General features: G+C 49.0%; 1 protein-coding gene across 6 annotated transcripts in view; it reads right to left on the bottom strand.

The window, feature by feature from the left end:
• PDE1B (phosphodiesterase 1B) overlaps positions 1-19,019 on the bottom strand; it is a 499,904-nt gene that overhangs the window by 20,736 nt on the left and 460,149 nt on the right. The gene's annotated exons all lie outside the window — the stretch shown is intronic.

The raw sequence follows: 19,019 nt of genomic DNA, 5'->3' as shown, positions 1-19,019 counted from the left end.
CGGACCCTGCTGCAGCGGCGGCCGTATTGACCGCAATTCAACGGGTGGCGTAGTCGACACTAAAGAACATCCAGCAACATCTGTAGGACTGCCACACACTGAGCTTGACACCCTGGGCACGGACCGGGTCACCGCCACTCGGAGACTACAACCCCCATCTGATCCGGCTCCGGGTATCCCCCAAACAACACTGGCCCAGGGGGCGCGTCAACTTTGGCGTAGTCGGCAGGATTACGTGCCCGCAACAACCGGGTACTGCGTGCCTGAAGAAAAGTTCACCGTTACCTTAAAAGAAGTCTCCCGCCGGTTCCGGAGGGTCCCCGCCAACGGACCCTATCACAGGTCGTTTCCCGCCGGTTGTCCGCCATTTGCAGCTTTTTCCCGCCATCCGTGGAGTTTCCCGCCACTGGGAGACGATTCCCGCCATTTCCAAAGATTTCCCGCCTTGGAAGAGCGGACGCCATTATGGGCGTGCCAGAGGGTGGCAAGAGGCCACCTCCCATCGTGGGCCAGGTCGAAGAATGGCACCAAAAGCGGAAACCGCGCCCACCAACAGAGACTGTGATGCTGGAAGTGTCCATCAGCGTGAGAGAACTGCCCCTGGAACTGACAATCACTAAGTTGCCCCGGGACCACCTTCAATGTGGGCGGAGACAGAACAAGAGAGCAAAGATGGGTGTCGCCTGGAGCAGTCTGGAGAGAGCGCACCCGGAGACAAGAAGTCTGGAGAGGAGTCCAGAGAAAGCCTACCCGGAGATGGAGGGAGAGTCAGGCAGCACCGACCCAGTGGTCAGGAGCCTGCTGCAAGCAACGACCCCACTAGGCTTAGTGGAGATCCTAGCACAGCTCCCCCGAGACCGGGAGTGTGCACAGACTGCGCTGGAGAGCCTCGCACGGAGGATGGCCCGGGTACAGCGAGAGACGTTGGCGGAGTGGAGCCGAGAGATGGCCCAGCAGACCGAAACCCGACAGCGGAGCACGCCACCCGAGACGAGGAGACAGACCGCCTCTGAGGATGGTGCAGGAGGACTGAAGGCCGGAGACGGCGCCGAGAAGGGAGCTGAACGGACGGAGGCAGGTAAAGGGGACGTCTCTACCCCGAGCCGGGAAACCGCGTGCCTGCCCCAGCTCCCCGTCGCAGAGCCCGAAATTCCCCCTGCCGTGCCCGTCGCTGCATCGTCACCGCCGCCGACTAGGCCTCAACCGGAAACCGCGGCCGCGACCCCTGTGACGTCACGCGCCTCAACCCTGAGCGCGGCGAAGCAGGAAATACCATCGGCCTGGTCGCAAGGTCTAGTACACCCGGGCGCCGCAATTCCAACAGCGCCCCCTACCTCCGCGGAGCCACCGGCCTGGTCGCAGGGCCGAGTAACCCAGGGCGCCGCCGTTCTTACGGTGCCCTTTGCCTTTAGGGTGCCCCAAGCCTGGTCGCAAGGCCTGGTCAATCCGGGCGCCGCTACCATCAACGCGCCCTCAACATCTAGAGTGCCGCACCTGGGTGAAAATCTATTTGCCCAGCATACGTGCCCGGATGGGCAGCCCTTTGTATGGCCCCAGGAGTACATTCAGCTGGAACTCCAGAGAGCAAGGCCCATGTGCGAGCCCCTGATTCCGGCTCCGAAGCCTGTAAAGAGGACCTCACCCCCGCTGGAGGAGGCACAGTTTGAGTGGGACCCCACCGGAGAAGACCTCATGGGGTTCACTCAGGAGACTCGGGCGGCCGCAGCGGAGCGTGCAGAGTGCTGCCGGCAGCAGCTCGAAGTCTTCGAGAGGGAGCGGAGAGAGAGGCGGGTCCGGGAACAGCAAGCACAGATGAGGAGCGCGGAGCAGAAGAGCCGGACCAGGAGGAATCCCCGTGCAGCTCATGGTCCCCCTTCCACCGGGACTGTGATAAAATTCAACATGCAGCATGGGTGGGGCATCATTAGAGACCATCATACCCCCGGCGACGTCTTTGTGACCCGCAGAGACGTAGAAAGCCATCTGCCGGAGGGACACAGAGGTCGTGACCTGTATGTAGGGGACGAGGTCACCTTCACCCGTCACAAGTGTGCCAAAGGGCCCTACGCCCTCCATGTGCATCGCCTGACGGAGGAGGAGCTGCGGTGTGAGGAGGAGCAAGAGGACCCGGACGGGTCTGAAACTGAAACTAACCAACAAGAAAGAGCAGGAGGACGCCGTCGTTGAAGTACGGTAGAGAGAGACTGTATAAAGTTGCCCGTCGGGGTACCAAGAACTGTTACTTATTTAAAATATGTTCCCCGTTGGGACAAAGTGTGAACTGATGCCCGTGTGTCCCTAGTTCCTAATACCTGGCCGAGGACTGAGAGCGGCCATATCCCCTTTGTATATAGTTGCGCTTCCTAAAGCGCCCCCTACTGGTTTTATGGGAAAACCATTTTTCTTCAAGAGACTGTCGCACTTTACCCGGTCACAAGTTGCACCGTGACCGGAGGAACCAGAGACAGGAATGTTTACAAGAATGTTATTTATGAAAACGTTTTATTGCTGATATATATATGATGTTTTATATGTTTATATGTTGATGTTTATGAAAAATAATTGTATGTTTTGGATGTTTTTATCTTTAACAGCCCGAGGACGTGCTGTGATTTACCAGGGGGGAATGTAGCACCCTGAGGATTCGGCTGCTACAGGGGTATTACACCTCAACCCAGAGGTGTGGTATTCCACTCCCGGGTAAGGATGGAGTGTGGAACTGAGCTCAGTAGGCTGCATGCACTACACACATCCCATTTCCGGGGGACAGACCAATGGTACTCCCACTAGAGAAATGTGCAGGTACGACAGTGTCTGTCCCTGGCTGGAGTGGGAGGGGGGTGGAACATCCCTATAGTGTAGGGGCAGATAGGGGGAGCAGTCTGGGTAATGCTAGGAGCTCATTGGGTGCTGGTCACCTGAGCTCACACAGAGGGAGTATATAAGGTGGGAACCATCTTAGATCAGGGTCAGTCTGTCAGAGTTGAGTCAGAGAAGCAGAGCAGCTCAGCCAGCTCCAAGGCCAAGAGAGAGAGAGAGAGGAGAAAGAAGGACCCAGAGGGGGAGAAGAGGGAACTCCAAGAACCCAAAATTAGATCAGAGGGTGAAGAGTTGGCACAAGGGTACCGGATCCCAAGCTGGTGGAGGGCCCTAATCCTTAGCCAGAGACCGGAGGTCGTGGGCAGGATCTGCCACGACCACCCACTAAATCCACCCGGAAGGCAAACCAAGAATAGGGTCAGGGAACCCAGAGACAAGGGTTTACCAACAAGAGGCCCGAGGGAGCCGGACTTAGGTGGATCCCTGGTGGGGAAGGCCAGAGAGAAGGAATGTCAGAAAGGGAGCTCAGGATCACGCTCCAGAATTACTTGGGAGTTGGCCGAGTCCAGGACCTGGTGGACGCAGCACGGCTCGGGCGGTCACTCAAGGCCGGAGTGACCAGCATAACAGCAGTAAGTAAAGACCCTGAACTGCACAGCCCGACTCTGAGTCTCATTACCATCCTCACTGCACCTCCACAACCACCATCCTCTACACCTGACCCCCTGAGGCTATACCCCTCCCGTTGGGGGTTATACTACCTGAGCTGCACACACATCACCAGCCTCAGCGGACCCTGCTGCAGCGGCGGCCGTATTGACCGCAATTCAACGGGTGGCGTAGTCGACACTAAAGAACATCCAGCAACATCTGTAGGACTGCCACACACTGAGCTTGACACCCTGGGCACGGACCGGGTCACCGCCACTCGGAGACTACAACCCCCATCTGATCCGGCTCCGGGTATCCCCCAAACAACACTGGCCCAGGGGGCGCGTCACTAACACCTACCAGCCTGACCACCAACAGCATGCTTAGGTACATGTGATCAAAGAACCCAACTACGTGGGCCGAACGCCTGGCTCCTCATTCAGTGTCTGCATGTGACTCCAATGCCTCTCCCACTGTGCTACGTGCTTGCCAATCCCCTGTCCATGAAGCAGGCACAGATGCTTCCTGCCCTACACTTGTCATTGGACATTAGCAAGCACCATCAGCAACTACATCCACTTCCTTGTCGGAGCACAGCATTCAGATGTCCCTACCACAAACCTTGGACAGCAAGCGAAAATACCCAGCCACCCACCCACAGGCCCAAATACTAAACGGGCACATTTTCAGACTGCTTGCTCTGGAAATGTTGCCGTTTAGGCTTTTGGACACCGAGGCTTTCCGCTACCTCATGGTGGTGGCCGTCCCTTGGTACTCGGTCCACAGCCAACACTATTTTTCCTGGTGTGTTGTCCCCGCCTTACACCAGCATCATGTGTCCCATAACATCACCAGTGCCCTGACCAACGCAGTTGCTGAACATAGTGGAGACTGGGACCGGGTTGGACCCTGGGACAGCACATGTGCTACCGACACCGAGGAATGCGGGCCCTAGTTCCATTAGGGTTTCCTCCACCTCCTACACCAGTTCCCCCACCCCCTCCTCCATCTCCAAACTGTCATCCATATCAGTCGCAAGCTGGAAGCACTGCAGCAGTGCCTCAGTGAAGCAGCAACAGGCTTTGCTGAAACTAATTTGTTTAGGTGAAAAACCACCGCAGAGTTATTGAAAGGTACAACACACCAGACAGATCTGTGGCTCTCGCCGCTAAACCTACAACAAGGCATGGTCGTGTGTGATAATGGCCGTAACCTGGTGGCGGCTCTGAAACTTGGCAACCCCACACACGTACCATGCCTGGCCCACGTGCTCAACTTAGTGGTTCAGAGGTTTCTGAAAACCTACCCAGATTTTCCCGAACTACTTGTGAAGGTATGCCTGGTCTGCGCCCATTTTGGCAAGTCACCTACAAATGCCACCGGTCTGGCAAGTGCCAGCTCATCGACTGGTGTGCGACGAGACCATGAGCTGGAACTCCACATTACATATGTTGGCAAGGCTTTGTGAGCAGCAGAGGGAAGTAGCTGAATACTAGTTACACCATACCCATCAGTATTCTGGTCGTAAAACGTTTTAAAAGATGGTGAAGGAGTGAATACCTGTCCGACCGTACCAGCATCCTCCGTGATTCCTCTGTGCAGTACAACTATTGGGTATCCAAGCTGGACATGTGGCATGAACTGTCCCTTTACGCCTTGGAGGTGCTGGCCTGCCCTGCTGTTAGCGTTTTGTCAGAGTGGGTTTTTAGTGCCGCCAGGGGCATAATAGCTGATAGGCGCATCCACCTGTCAACTGAAAATACTGACAGGCTGACTCTTATCAAAATGAACAAGGCCAGGATTGGCTCAGACTTCTCAACCCCACCAGATGACAGCAGAGGAACGTAAAGCCAATTCAAATATAGGATCATCAGGCGGCCCTCGCTCAAAATCTTTAGAGGGCCATTATGCGTCACTCTCTACAAATTTTAGTAGGGCGTTATAGTAACTCTCTCCAAATCTTTAGAGGGCTATTATACGTCACTCTCTCCAAATTTTTAGAGTGCAATTATAGTAACTCTCTCCAAATCTTTAGAGGGCCATTATGTGTCACTCGCTCCAAATTTTTAGAAGGTCATTATGCGTCACTCTTCAAATTTTTAGAGGGTCATTACAGTCACACTCTCCAAATCATTAGAGGGCCATTATGTGTCACTCTCCAAATCATTAGAGGGCCATTATGTGTCACTCTCTCTAAATTTTTAGAGGGTCATTATGCGTCACTCTCTCTAAATAATTAGAGGGCCATTATGCGTCACTCTCTCTAAATTTTTAGAGGGTCATTATGCGTCACTCTCTCCAAATTTTTAGTGGATCACTATAAGCACTCTCCAAATCTTTAGAGGGCCATTATGCATTACTCTCACCAAATTTTCAGAAGGTCATTATGCGTCACTCTCTCCAAATTTTTAGAGGATCATCATGCAGCGTTGTTCAAAATTTTTTTCTTCCATGGATGTGTTTATTGCAGTCCCTCCTTTTAATTTTTGGCAGCCCTTGCACTTAGTGCATAGGCTTTATGAGTCTACTACCTAACAATTTTAAAAGAATGTGTATGAGGCTCTTCTTCTAATTTTTGGCAGTTCTTGCATTGTCCGCATAGGCTTTGCGAGTTTCAGAGTCCCTCCTTCATAAATTAGACAGGATGTGTCTGACCATGTCACACACACACCACATGCCCAGATAAGGTAGTAAAATGTTAAAATTACATTTACAGGTGACTACCAGTGGGTGCAGTTTTATTTCCCCCTATACTATGTCATCTACTGTAGTCATAGACGACCGAGAAATACGTTGAGAGATGGCCCGGCTATTAAGGGGTGGAGCAGGAGGGTTTTTTCTTCACTTTTTAATTTTGCCTTATATACAAATCATTATACAAGCAAGAATGTTTTCTAACATTTTTTCCTGTAAAATGCATTTCATCTTGGGTTTTGTATTTTTAATTGTCAGTCCGCAAAAGTGGAGTAATACTCTGACAACATTGTTGCCAGTGACTTGGGAGTCAGAGATGCTTCCAGGCATCTTCCCCATGCTGTTCTTATTCCATTTGAGCGCTGTTTCCATCCATTTCAGTGATTTTCTTGCTTCCCCAACCCTCCTGGTGAGGTCTTACAGAAAAATGCTTGAGTTTCCCATTGACTTCCATTATGCTCGTTACTTGAGTCAAGCCCGTCAGAGGGTCCGACCTGCTTGATTCGAATAACGAGCACTTGAGCATTTTAGTGCTCGATCATCACTATTGAAGCTGCGATCATCTGATCGCTTGTGCTATGTACTGCGATGTCACAGCATCGCTGCATATAGCAGAAATCACAGAATCTTTTGAAGCCCGGCCACAGACTGGGATTCAAAGGAGCTCCATAATCACAGGCACAGGGGTCATCAGCTGACCCCCGGCTGTCATGACTACCCATCGGCGACCCGTGGTCACATGCGCATGCGAAGATGGACGGAGATAATGAGCCCTAAAGGAAAGAAGGTTGTGAGACCAGCATGTTGTAGAAGAGGATTCTTTACTGTAATAGCAATGTAATTGTGAAACAGTTAAAAAAGTTTAAAAGTAGCCGGGATGATTTTAGTTTTATTTTTTAAGTAATATCGTTATTCCAATATATGAACAGTAAATTACTGGAGATGAGTTGTTAATTCAAGGATTTGAAAATAGGCTCCTGTATCATTATGGGATTTTACATTACCAAATTAAATTGACTTATGACTTTTACTAAAGGGGCTTACTATATTGACTACCTATGACTAGTGTTGAGCCACCCCCGTAGTGTTCGGGTTCGGTTCGTCGAACACCCGTGTGTTCGCCGAACTGTTCGTCGAACTGACCTTCGAACACCGTTAAAACCAATGGCAGGCAAACAAAAACACATAGAAACACATAGAAAACACATAGAAAACACCTTCAAAGGTGTCCAAAAGCTGACAAACTGCTCAGAAGACATAACTAACACATGGAAAAGTGACAAGTACATATAGTCATGCGAAAATAAAAGAGGTGGAGGAGTAAAAGGAGGGGGAGACACAGATATAGGCATGTCATGCCCTTCTAAAATCCAAAAAGTGAGAAGCCGACACGGCCAGTCCGCTCCTGCCCGTGCCACCTCCGTGTCGCCGGGTTTGTGCCAGAGCCGCGGTGAACCCTGACGGCCAGCCCCCCTCTCCCAATACTGGTGCCTGTCCGCTGGTGGGTCGAGCGAGCCCCCCTGTGGTGGAGGCAGCTCTAAGCTTTTTAATTTAAATTGTCTCTCTAATTTGAATGAATACACTTTAAATCCATTTACAAGGATCTATTGGAGGGCAAGTCTCATGCCAGCAGCCGCGGTAATTCCAGCTCCAGTAGCGTCCACTAAAGCTGCTGCAGTTAAAAAGCTTTTATAAGGATCGAGCTCGGCTGTCCACCGCAAGGCATCCTACTGCCAGTCCCAGCCCCTATGCCTTGGGGTGCCTCCTGATGCTCTTCACTAAGTATCCCATGGTCCCGAAGCATTTCCTTTGAAAAAATTAAGTGTCTAAACTACAGGTGGTGCAGCTTGCTTAACAGCCGGGATAATCCGCTTACTAGCAGACACTGCTACTAGGCACAAAGTATTTCCTGGGCTAGATGCAGTTAAAAATTTGTAATTAGATACTCTCGTTGGATGCTGAGAAAGCATTCCATAGAGTCTCCTGGCACGCCATATATGATTCTCTTAAAAAGCTTGGGGTAGGGGTCTAGGGGACCCTTTTATAGCCAAAATCACGGCCCTGTATCGCAATACGTCACCTAGGCTGAAGATAAATGGAACTGTAGCACCCTGAGGGCTCGGTTGCTAAAGACGTATTGCACCTCACCCAGAGGTGTGATATCTCACTCTCAGGTAAGGATGGAGTGTGGATCAGGACCCGACACCTGCATGCATTACACCACATTGCCGTGGGGCAGGGCGACCAATATGCCCCTGAGATGGGCACGACAGTCCCTGTCCCTGGCTGGAGTGGGGGGAGGGAACACTGAGGAAGGGGAACCCTGTAGTGCAGGAGCAGGGAGGAAGCAGTTCCTGGGTGCATTGAGAAGGGAGTATAAAAGGTGGGCACCATCTTAGTTCAGTGCAGAGAAGTCTGAGCAGAAGTGGCAGGGAGCAGGGGCTCTGCATGAGCTCTGCTCCGGAGGCTGGCCTAGTAACAGAGGCCCAGGCCTGGAAGAGGGAGAAGGAAGGAAGAGGAGCGGAGAAGGCTCCAGGAACGAGGAATGAAGGGATCCCAGGGGTGCGGACGGGCGAGTCGCCACCGCACGCCCGAATCCACCTGCGTGGAGGGGTCAGGCCAAAGGGGGAGACCGGTCCCTGAACTAGTGGAGGCAGGAAACGACACTCAGCTAGAAACCGGAGGCTCTGACATTTTATGTGGCGCAGCCCCTCGCTACACCCGCTAGGAAGGCACCACATAGGGTCAGGGAAACTGGCGCCAAGTTTACCAAGAGGAGGCCCGAGGCAGCCGGACAGAAGTGTTGGTAAGAAAGGCCAGACAAAGGACACACAAAGGGGGTCCTGTGAAGTGCTCCAAAGTTATCTGGGAGTTGTCTGAGCCCCTCACCTGGTGAGCACAGTACGACGTGGGCAGCCGTTACCTGCAGACGTGGTCTGGATAATAAGAACTGTGAGTAAAGGCCCTGAACTGCATCACTGACTCCGTGTCGTTACTGCTGCTGCCCTGCACCATCACCCCCATCCTCCGCATACACTGCCCTGAGGCTATACTCCTCCCGTGGGGAGTTATGCTACGCTCTGCTGCACCCACAACACCAGCCTCAGTGGTCTGCCCTGTAGCGGCAGTTCACTCTGACCGCAGTCCACGGGTGGCGTAGTCGGACATTTAAACATGAAAACCACATAAATAGTTCCGCCACTGGTTTGACCGCCCTGAGCCACGGAACTGGGTCGCCGCCACGAAGACTACAACCACCAGCATCCACCAAAAAGGGTCCGGCTCCGGGTGTCCCAAGGCCCAGGGGGTGCATCAGAACATTTTCATCACCTTTCACAATCACCAATGGGACAAGGCAGTGATGTCCTCTGTCCCCTCTCTTATACATCCTAGTGACGGAGCACCTGCTCTCATCAATTCGCCATAACCCCAATATTAGGTGGATTGAGGTGGGAGGCACCGAGTACAAGTGCTCTCTATTTGCTGATGATGTCCTAGTATATATCACTCAATCACATATATCCATCCATGCTGTTATGGCTGAAATAGATCACTTTGTTACATGGTAAAATTTTAAAATCAATGCAGCGAAGTCTGAGGCCCTCGATGTCTCCCTCCCCAAATCCATATAGGATTCCATCCAGTCCAACTTTCCCTTTGCCTGGCCCTCACAGGGTATCAAATACTTAGGAATTCCTATTCATAGAGACCTCTCCCATCTATGTTATCTTAATTTTGGGCCCTTTATTGAACAACTCCATACAGACCACGGTTGGCAAGTTAGAACTGTAAGATTCACTACGTGAACCACTGGTGTTTTGTGGAAAAGCACATGTACACTGCGTTCCAAATTATTATACAAAAAGTGTTTAGGAGTGATAAGGGAAGAATTTGTTTGTTTGTCAGTTAAACTCATTGATGGTGATGTGTGTCAGGGCTCTTTATATCACTGTAAGCAATTGCAGACACCTGTGCTAATTAGTTTGGCAGGTGTGTCCAATGAAAGGCAAGACTACTTAAGAAGGCTCTCTCACATTATTAAGCAGCCTACATTTTCTGCCAAAATGGGAAAGAAAAAGGATGTGTCGGCTGCTGAGAAGCAACAAATTGTGGAGTGTTTAGGTCAAGGCATGACTACAATCAACATTGTGCGATGATCAGGATGAAGTGTCCTGGCAATCAAGAAGTATGTAGCTGATTCACAGTACACACGTGTGCGTGCTGATAAGGGCAAATTGAGGACTCTTTCCTACAGGCAATTACGTCAGGTTGAAAGAGCAGCGGCAAAAAAGCCTTGTCATAGCAGCAGACAAGTTTTTGAAGCTGCTTGTGCCTCCAACGTCCCCCGAACAACAAGATGCAGGGTCCTTCAGAGGTTTGCAGCTGTGCATGCGCCATCCTGTCGACCTCCTCTATCCACTTCACACAAGCAGAAACGGCTCCAGTGGGCCAAACATTACATGAAGACTGATTTCAAAACTGTTTTGTTCACGGATGAGTGCCGTGCAGCGCTCGATGGTCCAGATGGATGGAGTGGAGGATGGCTGGTTGATGGACACCCCACGCAAACACGGCTACAGCGCCAACAAGGAGGAGGTGGAGTAATGTTTTGGGCTGGAATCATGGGGAGAGAGATTGTCGGCCCCTTTAGGATCCCTGAAGGCGCTAAAGATGAACTCCATAATGTATGTGGATTTTCTCAAACAGCACTTCCTGCCATGGTTCAAGAAGAAGAACCGTGTATTTCACAGCAAGATCATTTTTCTGCATGATAATGCACCATCTCATGCTGCACATAAAACATCTGCATCTCTGGCTGATATGGGCATAAAAGGGGACAAACTTATGGTGTGACCCCCATGCTCCCCTGACCTCTACCCCATTCAGAACCTTTGGAGCATCATTAAAAGGAGTGTCTATGATGGCGGGAGGCAGTTCACATCTAAGCAACAGCTCTGGGAGGGTATTCTGTCCTCATGCAAAACAATTGAAGCAGAAACCATCCAAAACCTGACAAATTCAATGGACGAGAGAGTTCAGAAGCTCCTTTCGAACAAGGGGTCCTATGTGAAAATGTAACATCACCTAGAATAAAGTTTTGAGTTGAAAACTGTTTGATTTCAGTTTCTAACAACCTGCTAATGCTTATAATTTCAAAAATGACCATTTTTTTGGTCTTTATTAAAATGAAAAGGTTGATCGAAAAGTTTGGGGGATCTAAGAGTGTGGCAACCCAGTAGTCATGATTACTTCGAATTCTGACAATATGAGGGTCATGCTGCAGGTAGTGCAGCAAGAAGGCACTTATGTGCCTTGCGCATCTCGGAGCCCCAAAATTATTTTCCGGGCTAGATGCAGCTAAAAATTATTTTTAATTTTAAATCTGGTGAAGCTTTAGTATAGATGGCCTAATAGGATCAGTGCTGCACACTGCTACAAAGCCCAAATTATTTTCCAGTCAAGATACAGATAAACATGATTAGTAATTTGAAAGCTTAAAACGGTTGGTAGGGTGATTTTAACCAATCATCAAGCTTTTACTCTCCCCAGGATGACACAGGGGTAGAAAAGTCGTTTCGGATCCATGATTTGTTCATCTTTATGAACGTGAGTCTGTCTACATTGTCAGTGGAGAGCCGCGTGCGCTTATCTGTCAGCACACCACCAGCAGCGCTGAACACACGTTCAGACAGAACGCTGGCTGCGGGGCATGACAAGATCTCCAAGGCGTAAGTGGCTAGCTCCGGCCATTTATCCAGATTGGAAGCCCAAAAAGAGCAAGGGTCCAGTGACACAGTCGTGGCTTCAATGTTTACTTGGTGATACTCCTGTACCATCGTCTCTAGGCGTTGACTATGTGTCAGACTTCTTGTCTCCTGTGGCCTTGCAAAGGATGGGCTAAAAAAGTGGTGAAATGATTCCGCAAAATTGATGTTACCAGCAGATACTGTGGTTCTGTTACGGTTTGAGTGCTGAACACTTGACGGTCCCACGGTTGGCAAGTTGGAACTGTGAGATTCACTACGTGCACCACTGGTATTTTGTGGAAAAGCACATGTAAGATTCTGCAACAGTCTCTGCTGATACTCCTGCATGCGTGCATCCCTTTCTATGGCAGGAATAATTTCTGCAAATTTACTTTTGTACCGGGGATCTAACAGTGTGGCAACCCAGTAGTCAGGATTATTTCTAATTCTCACAATTCGAGGGTCATGTTGCAGGTAGTGCAGCAAGAAGGCACTCATGTGTGTTGCGCATCCAGGAGCACCAAGTCCCTGTTGTGTTGGTGGCGAGGTAACAATCATGCTTCCTTCCTCTGTCCTCTCCCCCCAACCTCGCACAACAGAAATGTGATCAAGGTCTCCCTCATCTGATGAGTCTTCCATCAGTTCGTCCTCCACTTCTTCCTGGGCTCCTGCACCTTCCTCACTAGTTTGGCTGCTACCATGCGCCCTGGTAAAACCATCTCCCCCACCCTCACATGCCTGCCGCCTTGGTGCTGCCGACCGTCTGGACCTTGCAGATGTTAGCCCTTCCGCATACAACTCCTCCTCCTCTACTTCCTCCACCTCCTCTTGTGCCACCACCTGACTCCGAATTCTGTTTAACATGTGCTCCAGCATGTAAATCACCGGAATAGTCATGCTGATAATGGCATCGTCAGCACTAAACATCTTCGTCGCCATTTCAAAACTGTGCAGAAGGGTGCATAGGTCCCTGATCTGAGACCACTCCTCCAGCGTGATTTGCCCCACCTCTGAATCTCGTTGGCCCAGGCTATACGTCAGAACGTATTGCACCAGGGCTTGTCGGTGCTGCCACAGTCGCTGCAACATGTGCAGAGTTGAATTCCACCGGGTAGGCACATCGCATTTTAGCCGGTGAAGTGGCAGGCCCAACGACTTCTGTAGAGATGTAAGTCGCTGAGCTGCGGGATGCGAACGGCGGAAGTGAGCACACAGCGACCGTGCCCTCTGCAGAAGGCCATCTAGTCTGGGATAGTGGGCTAAAAATTGCTGGACAACCAGGTTCAACACGTGAGCCATACAAGGCACGTGTGTGACATTGCCCCGGCGAAGGGCCGCACCCAGGTTTGCAGCATTGTCGCACACGGCCTTCCCTGGTTTCAGGTCCAGTGGAGACAACCATTCATGAAATTGGTTCTCCAGAGCTGACCACAACTCCTCAGCTGTGTGACTCACATTTCCCAGACATTTCAATGTAAAAACCGCCTGATGACGTTGAGCCCTACTGCCAGCATAGTAAGGAGGTGTGCAGGATCCCTTCTGCGCAGTTAGAAAGCTTGTGGCATGACCAGACAGGCTTTGGGTGCAGGTGGAAGACCGAGAGGAGGTTGAGGAGGCAGAAGCAGTGGAGGAACTTTGACATAAAGAGGATTGACGCACAACTCGTGGGGACGGCAAGACTTGGACAGCAGCCCCTTGTCCTGCTGTCACTATAGTTACCCAGTGCCCAGTCAGCGACATGTAACGCCCCTGTCCATGCCTACTCGTCCAAGTGTCTGTGGTGAAATGCACCCTGTCACACACAGAGTTTCTCAAAGAAGCGGTGATGTTGTGTGCGACATGCTGGTGGAGCGCAGGCACACCTTTCTTTGAGAAGTAGTGCCGACTGGGCATCTGGTACTGGGGCACTGCGACGGACATAAGGTCTCGAAAATCCTCTGTGTCCACCAGGCGGAAAGGCAGCATTTCTGTAGCCAAGAGCTTGCAGATGGTGAAATTCAACCTCTTAGCTTTCTCATGGCTAGGAGGAAATGGTCTTTTACTTGTCCACATCTGAGGGACCGAGGGCTGGCTATTGTGCTTAGACGGGGTTGATAAGGGTGTCCCCGGCAAACTGCCGGTCTGTGAGGAAGATGCAGGCGGACATGTTAGGTTGCCTTGATCCAAAGGTGGTGCTATCGATGTCGGACAGCGCTCAACACCAGCTGGTGTTACCACCTCCAAAGAAAATGATGACCTGCCAATCACGCTGGCTGTTGCGGGTAAAGAGGTGGCAGGTCTGCGCCCCAAAACAGGTGTGACTGCTGTCCCCCCAGTCACAGAGGATGAAGAGGCCGCGGATGCACAAGATATGGCAGACGGTGATTGGCCCGGCCGGCTAGGCCGCATTGTAGCACACTGAGCTTCCCACTGCAACTTATGCTTCATGTCCATGTGCCGGTTCATGCATGAAGTACTCAAACTATGTATTTTTTGGCCTCTACTTAGCTTTTGCTGACAAATGTTACAGATAACACGAGTTGGGTCATCTTTATCGATCTGAAAAAATGCCCAGGCTATGCAAGGCTTAGCACCCATGCGACCTGAAGAGCCACCACGACTTGTGGTGAGAGGCAGAGTTGTGTTTGAGGATGCAGTTGTTGACGTGCTTCCAGTACTACGTCTCTGTCCAGGAAGGCGCAACCTGACCTCGTCGTCACTAGCATCTTCCTCCACCTCCTCTGCTGACCTCATCTCTTGGCTGACTGTGGGTTGACAGTAAGTGGGATCTCCGACCTCATCATCATCACCCTGTGCGTTATCACACCCGTCGTCCTCAGAGCCAACCTGTTCCTGCCCTGACAAAAAACTAAAGTTGTCGCTCCAATCAGGTATTTGAGTCTTATCATCGTCTTCCTCATTGTCTCCACCAACAGGAGTTACAGTTTGGGAATGAGGGTCTACATTATGGTCAGAACCTTCTGCGTCTGGTCCTGGATCCGACTCATAAAGATTCTGGGCATCAGTGCAGATCATTTCCTCGTCTGGATTCACAGAAGCGCTGGAGTCGACCTCTGATTCCCAGGCTATAGTATGAGTAAACAGCTCTGCAGACTCAACCATCTGTTCTACCTCACACTCAGACGGGCAGCTGGAGATTTGGGAGCTGTGAGGAAGCAAGTGCGATTTGGGTGACACCTTTGAGGACTGGAGTATTTGTGATGTTGAAGTTGATGTGGAGGAGAGCCCACTTAAAGGAGCACTTGATATCCGTTGAAGCACCTGCTGTTTTTGTGCCTCATCTGGAATTTGTAGCGATTGGCGTGGCCGTAAGAAAGGGATCTTATCACATTGTCCGCTAAAAGAAGTAGACATTTTAGTTTGGCTGGAAGATGGTCTTTCTTCTGCACCTACCCCACGGACACAACCTTTTTTCCCCTTCCCAACACGCCTATTCCCCTTTCCACCAGCAGCAGGCCTTTTTCCACTCATTTTGGTGGTTAACTAATTCACAACTCTGGAGTTGTTTGCACAAAAAAACAATGGATGGTAACCGAGCAGAGCTGAGTGGCCAAACTGTGGTATTAGGCCAAAACTATTGGCTGGGTTAGATGCAGAAAAAAATTATTTTTAATTTGCAACCTGATGGAGGTCAGTATAGATGGACTAATAGACCAAGTCCCACACACCGCTAGAAGCCCAAATATTTTTTCAGAGCTAGATGCAGAAAATTTTTTTATTCAATTTGCAACCTGATGGAGGTCAGTATAGATGGACTAATAGACCAAGTCCCACACACTGCTAGAAGCCCAAATATTTTTTCAGAGCTAGATGCAGAAAAAAATTATTTTTAATTTGCAACCTGATGGAGGTCAGTATAGATGGACTAATAGACCAAGTCCCACACACCGCTAGAAGCCCAAATATTTTTTCAGAGCTAGATGCAGAAAAAAATTATTTTTAATTTGCAACCTGATGTAGGTCAGTATAGATGGACTAACAGACCAAGTCCCACACACTGCTAGAAGCCCAAATATTTTTTCAGAGCTAGATGCAGAAAAAAATTATTTTTAATTTGCAACCTGATGGAGGTCAGTATAGATGGACTAATAGACCAAGTCCCACACACCACTAGAAGCCCAAATATTTTTTCAGAGCTAGATGCAGAAAAAAATTATTTTTAATTTGCAACCTGATGGAGGTCAGTATAGATGGACTAATAGACCAAGTCCCACACACTGCTAGAAGCCCAAATATTTTTTCAGAGCTAGATGCAGAAAAAAATTATTTTTAATTTGCAACCTGATGGAGGTCAGTATAGATGGACTAATAGACCAAGTCCCACACACTGCTAGAAGCCCAAATATTTTTTCAGAGCTAGATGCAGAAAAAAATTATTTTTAATTTGCAACCTGATGGAGGTCAGTATAGATGGACTAATAGACCAAGTCCCACACACCGCTAGAAGCCCAAATATTTTTTCAGAGCTAGATGCAGAAAAAAATTATTTTTAATTTGCAACCTGATGGAGGTCAGTATAGATGGACTAATCGACCAAGTCCCACACACCGCTAGAAGCCCAAATATTTTTTCAGAGCTAGATGCAGAAAAAAATTATTTTTAATTTGCAACCTGATGTAGGTCAGTATAGATGGACTAATAGACCAAGTCCCACACACTGCTAGAAGCCCAAATATTTTTTCAGAGGTAGATGCAGAAAAAAATTATTTTTAATTTGCAACCTGATGGAGGTCAGTATAGATGGACTAATAGACCAAGTCCCACACACCGCTAGAAGCCCAAATATTTTTTCAGAGCTAGATGCAGAAAAAAATTATATTCAGTTTGCAACCTGATGGAGGTCAGTATAGATGGACTAATAGAATGATGCTATGCCCAAAAGATTTTACTTCACTAGGTGCAGTAAAAAAATTGGTATTCTATACACAGGTGTTATATCTTGCAACACAGATAGGCTACTCCACTGACTAACACACTCTGCAATAGGCCAAAAAGGATTAGCTTTGCTAGATTCAGCCAAATGCTGTGAAAAAAACTTGCACAGCACTGGCACAGACCTGCCTGGCAAAAACTGATAGGAACTCATGTAACCTAGTCCTGAAAAGGACTCCAATTACAATTAGTCTTTACTCCCACAACCTATCTATTTAAGAGCACAGACCTCCCTGATAAAAGTCGTAGGAAATGCTGTAACCTAGTCCTTAAAAGGACTGCAATCACAACTATTCCCTACTCCCAAGCTATCTGTATATTTGTGCGAAAATTGGCTTGAAATTAACAAGGTATAGCACACACAGAAACAGCGGTGCCGTCTAACACGCAGCTGCAGCAGTGAGAAAATGGTGGCGACGGGGAAAATGGCTTGGTCTTATAGGGCAAGGACATGTGACATACACTGCCAATCACACATGCCCTTGCTTGTGTGAAAAAAAGCACTTCGCTCCGTGTGTGCGCTGCTGATAGGCTGACAGATTGCACCTCCCCACTGCAAATGCGGGAAAGAGAAAAAAAAATGGAGATCTTCATTGTTCCTGCAGAGATCCATCCCCTGCCCCTCCCCCCGCCCCGCTGTACACTCAAACTGCGTATTAACATTAATTTTCATCATTACTGAGAAAAAATCCAGTTATGATTTTGGTGCACGAACAGTTATCGAACATAACCTCGAACAGCCGAATTTTTCTCAAATTGTTCGTGTTCGCCGACCGGCTCGAACACCGCCCAAAACAGCTCGAATTTGAGATTGGCGAACAGTTCGAGTAGAACAACGCTCATCTCTACCTATGACTAGGATAGGTCATCAACATCAGATTGATTAGTCCGACACCCGGCACCTTCATGGATCAGTTTAATTTCAATAGGAGCAGGGCTGCCGTAACGTGGAATGGAAATTATACAACGGATGGAGCTGTGCTATTTGGCTCTTTACACTATTTATGTCCGGCTGCTGCTGGAGGTGTAGGTGCTGGACCCTTAATAATATTATACTGATGACCTATCCTAGTGATAAGTCATCAATATCATAAGCTTGGAGGACTCCCTTAACATTACTTACTATGGAGTAGTTCCAAACTTCAACCAATAAGATCACAATTCTCCATTTCTATCGAAAATTAAAGAGGTGATGTAGTCTATGGTCGCTCCATTTTTGTCCTTGCCAGTTTTAAGAGAATCCCCTTAGTATTTCTTTATTTAGGAGTATTTACCTAATATCCCCTTGCCCAAGACTACATATAATTGAATACACAAAAATTTACTTTATACATCTATAGAGACAATATATATGTATCAACACTTAGTGAACCTGTCAATAAAAAAACGGTATGTTACCTGCAGCCATCACGGTAACGTGCAGGAAAATCCTGTTTTAAATACATGTAGCAGGCTAATTGAAAGTGAGGTCGCTGGGAGAAAATGAAGTTATATTCTCCCTGCAGCTGCTCACTTCCAGGCATCAGAGCTGCGCAGGGGCAGTGACAAGAGTCAGAGTCGCTACAGTCAGAGTTCGCTGCATAGTGATGGCGCTGTACTCATGGCCACCTCTCCTTTGCAAACATCCTGCTCTGCACATACGCTGCAGAGCTGGCTATCAGTAAAGCAGTAGTGGACATTACTGCAGTGCGCTTACTGTATAGTGAATGCTGACCGATCACTGCTCCTGCGCAGCACCGATGTCTGCAGCTGCACCTCCAAAGAAGGTACCTCACATGTTTAAAAAAGTATTTACCTGCAGAAAACAGCTATCGCTGTAGGTATTTACAATGTTCATGCCAGTGTTGATAAGATGGGCTGGAGTCAGAAAAGCATGATTCATGAAGAAGCATCAATCATGAGCGCCGCACGGGTGTCGTACACCTTTGTGTGCACCTCTCCACAAATCCTCCTACAGCCCCTGCTGGAGTAAGTTTTGTGACGGAGCGGTCACCACCACTTGTCATGAATTTGACGAACGTTGGTTTCCACTTTGTTGGAGCTGGGCGAAAATAGTGTGAGAACGCCAAAAGTTGCATAATTTTAGCACAGCTGTCCGTTGTGCCAAAATGATGCAACTTTTCAAAGATTTTTCCCCTAGAATACTGGAGGAAAAGCTTTGATGTATCAAGCCCA

This window comes from Phyllobates terribilis, unplaced genomic scaffold, assembly GCF_046119375.1.
Source record: "Phyllobates terribilis strain yellow unplaced genomic scaffold, ASM4611937v1 Scaffold_2__4_contigs__length_985480577, whole genome shotgun sequence".
NCBI lineage: Eukaryota > Metazoa > Chordata > Amphibia > Anura > Dendrobatidae > Phyllobates > Phyllobates terribilis.
Note: the sequence above shows the minus strand (reverse complement) of the source record. Positions and strands in the feature narration are given on the sequence as shown.